We start from the raw sequence: 3,598 nt of genomic DNA, 5'->3' as shown, positions 1-3,598 counted from the left end.
TCTGCCGTCTTCTAATCACGTCATTTCGTGAATTGTTACCTGATTTCAAAAACGTTCTAACAGAGAAATAATAAATGTTTCGTTTAATGACTACAAATTGGAAATAAAATGATTTTTTTCTTTGACGGACAACGAAAAAAACTCCAGCGCCACCTCTGATCCAAACTAGAACATTGTCGGCCCCTCTTCGGTTTTTTCTCTTTTTTGCGGAGGATCAATAAATAACTTATTGGTGTTTTACCATCACCACCAGGTATTAAACGCTTTAGCCTTTGAATTGCACCACAGCGCAGCATAACTGAAACATCCAGGAGAGGAATATCAGCTTGTTTTTATGAGTATAAAGGAGGCTGGTATCGCGCCTGATAAAAATCTATTTATTTATGTCACATGGACTTATATAAAGTTTTATACATTTTCTTTTCATATATTTATTATTGTTTTTCTTCTTTAGATATTAGGTTGACTTAGAATGATTCCAAATAATGTACAGGAATGACCTGGTGCTGTTACATGTCAATCATCAGGGGGGGCCACTAGGGGGGCCAGTCAGATGACAGGGGGGGCACTGGCCCCCCTGGCCCCCCCTCTGGCTCCGCCACTGGCTACGCAGCAGTGTGCACACATAAAAGCAGAAAGAAAAATGAGGCGCTCTCTCTCTGCCGGATTGCATCACTCCGGAAGCTTTAAAGAACTTGTAGGGACTTTTGCGTTGCTTCGGAAGCTTGTCGGAATCAGTGCCATCGATGGTTATGGCTGAGACATGTGAGCAGGAAGTAGCTTTGGACGGATGCAAGTTGGACAAAAGAGTGTTTAGGAAGAAGTTGAAACAATTGGAGCACTAAAAACAGAGAAATGCCTTCCAGTAGAGCTCAGCCTCCCTGAAGTTGTCAAATGCTTTAGCGTATTTAGTTAGTTTTTATAGGCTAGACCAACATTAAGTGGCACATAGTCGTAAATAAACCTGTCACATACGAGCACTAACTCAGCTAGTCGCATGATAAACTAAAATACGTGCAATAATTTCAGTCGTTAAGAGACGCTGCCGTTTGAAATTGTTGGAAAGCCGCCATTTTGAGAAAAGCTGCAAACATTTGACACCAAAGTATTTTGCATTATTTGCTGGTTTCCTTGTGAAACTGAATGACTATTGTTGTTTTTTATGCAGCTTTTGTCATAGAGACTTCATTTTGATTGGCTGGAAATGGTCTCAAAATGACGATGTTAGCGTTTATCAATACAATTTCGGGGACAATTTATCATCCAGTAAAATTTGTTATTGTTGACAGGCCTAATTGTAGAATTGAAGAAAAATTTAATAAGTTTTCCATAATTTTTTTTCAAACAAGAATCTAAAACAAGCTGTCATGCATTTGCATTCAATCCCCTTGACTCAATACTTTGATGAAAATATTTTTTCTACAATTGCAGCCAAGTATTTTGGGGCATGTTTTCACAGCTTTGCCTATCTAGAGAGAAAAATGTCTTCTTTGCAAAAATAGCTCATGATCAGACAGATTGTATTGCATAAAAGTCCAATAAAACATTTTGATGTCAGATGCTGTAATGGGACAAAATGTGAAAAAGAGGCGTCAATACGGCAACGCACTGTGTTTCATAGCACAACATGGCTCCTAACAAACATAGTTGGAATTAGTTGAATAAAATTACTTCAAAAGAATGACAAACACATAGTTTTACCATAACACCTTATTGTAAATCTGCTTCATAGACAAAACTTATTAGATAGTGACACAATCAAATGAGTGCAAAAAACTTTTGACTTTTTAAAACAATACATCACTTTTCTAAACATGTAAATTGTCTTGCATAACATCAGATCAATATACTACAAACTTAACTAAACCATAATATTTCGCTAAAAATAGCATTACTGTTTTGTACGACAACTTATTAGGCCCATTGCAGATAAAAACAGTAAATTTCTGCCAGAAAAGTTCACAATTTTGAGATTAGCTGCAGAAATTTTCTAGAAAAAAAAAACTGGAAGCTTCTAAGTTTCAGAAGTAAAAGATTTTTGACTTTTGAAACTCAAAACTTCCTAAACTCTGAAATTTTTTTTTTATAAAATTTCTGAAATTAAACTCAAAATCTGAGCTTTTCCAACAAATTTTCTGACAATGATCTCAAAACTAACTACTGAAACTCAGAATTTGCTTCTTTTTTTTCAAGAAAATTTCTGAGCTTGATCTCAAATTCTTTTTGCAAAAATTTACTCTATTTTTTCTGTCTGCAATGGGCTCAATTTTGGCATTGTGGTTTTGATAGGACTCATTGATGATTCCGCTTTTAACACATTTCGGTCTTGCATTAGTTTTCGTTCTTTGTGCTCCATAACAGAGGCAGAGCTGGTCACCACCAGATGGATGAAATCCATCAGAGCTTCTACCTTCTCTCAGCGGTGTTTGCAGGAGTTTTTTGGGGGAAGGCCAGTGAGGCAGCACCAGGAGTGTTGGGGAGTGAGGCCTACTCACCCTTCAGCATGAGCAAATGACTTGGTGTCAGTCAGAGGGATCCAGCTCCTCGTTAAGCTCCACGTTGATGAGTTTGATGAGCTGCAGTGGCTCCGACTCCATCTGCCAGTCGCACCTTGGAGAGACAGGAGAGAGAAGAAATAGTCAAACTGCACAAAACGCAGCAGAAATGACATAAACGGAGACAAATTTACTGAGCTGGACTCGGTTTCAGGTTTCTGCTTGTTGTTCCAAACAAACTTAAAGTCGCTGCATTGTAATAACTGGAAGAAAACAAGTATAGCCTCCTGACCACCAGGAAAAAAACATATCCCCATTTTTTTTAAATTCCACAATTTTTGTAAGGTAATTGGAATACTGAAAACATTTTTTTGGGAAAAAAAGTTTTTATTTTTGAAATATGATGTGTCCACTACAGTGGGCATCGGAACCCCATACATTTAAAATTGAACCTTGATGGCAACCAGTTTTTTCCCAAAGAAAATATCCAAACATCAACTTAAGAGTGAATTTCACATTTACAAAACTAAGCACTGTTGCCTAGCAAGAAGGTTATGGGTTCAATTCCCGGCCCTGGGTCTTTCTGCATGGAGTTTGCATGTTCTCCCTGTGTTTGGTGGGTTTTCTCCGGGTTCTCCAGCTTCTTCCCACAGTCCAAAAACATGACTGTCAGGTTAATTGGCCTCTCCAAATTCTCCCTAGATGTGAGTGTGCATGGTTGTTTGCCTCTGTGTTGCCCTGCGACAGATTGGCGACCTGTCCAGGGTGACCCCGCCTCTTGCCCGGTATAATAGCTAGAGGTATGTACCAGCAACCCTCCCAACCCCACTAAGGGACAACGGTGTACAGAAAATGGATGGACGAATGGATGGGTTGGTGGGAGGATGGATGGATGGACCTTACCACAGAGCCCACCTTTCATTGGCTAATGCCCATTTTACGTCACAGCGCATACCGACAGAAATCTTTTGCGTCAGGACTCAAAAAAAAATGGTTCTCCGTCAGTGGGGTATCTGTACAGACAATGTCAGGTATCCTGATCGTGTTTGTGGAACTAAAATTCACAGATTTCCAAAATCTGAAACGGAAAGCCTTGCTTGGAT

At 39.1% G+C, this 3,598-nt stretch overlaps 1 protein-coding gene across 2 annotated transcripts in view; it reads right to left on the bottom strand.

Annotated features, from left to right (window-relative positions):
• Positions 1 to 3,598, bottom strand: part of LOC103473318 (GRAM domain-containing protein 3-like) — a 114,716-nt gene that overhangs the window by 108,714 nt on the left and 2,404 nt on the right. For both annotated transcript variants that reach the window (XM_017307973.1, XM_008423448.2), the window contains one exon: positions 2,496 to 2,610. The gene's annotated coding sequence lies outside the window, so the exon portion shown is untranslated. Of the gene's footprint in view, positions 1 to 2,495; positions 2,611 to 3,598 lie in introns of those variants that run through there.

Source organism: Poecilia reticulata, linkage group LG12 (genome assembly GCF_000633615.1).
Source record: "Poecilia reticulata strain Guanapo linkage group LG12, Guppy_female_1.0+MT, whole genome shotgun sequence".
NCBI classification, from domain to species: domain Eukaryota; kingdom Metazoa; phylum Chordata; class Actinopteri; order Cyprinodontiformes; family Poeciliidae; genus Poecilia; species Poecilia reticulata.
This window is presented reverse-complemented; position numbering and strand designations above follow the sequence as displayed.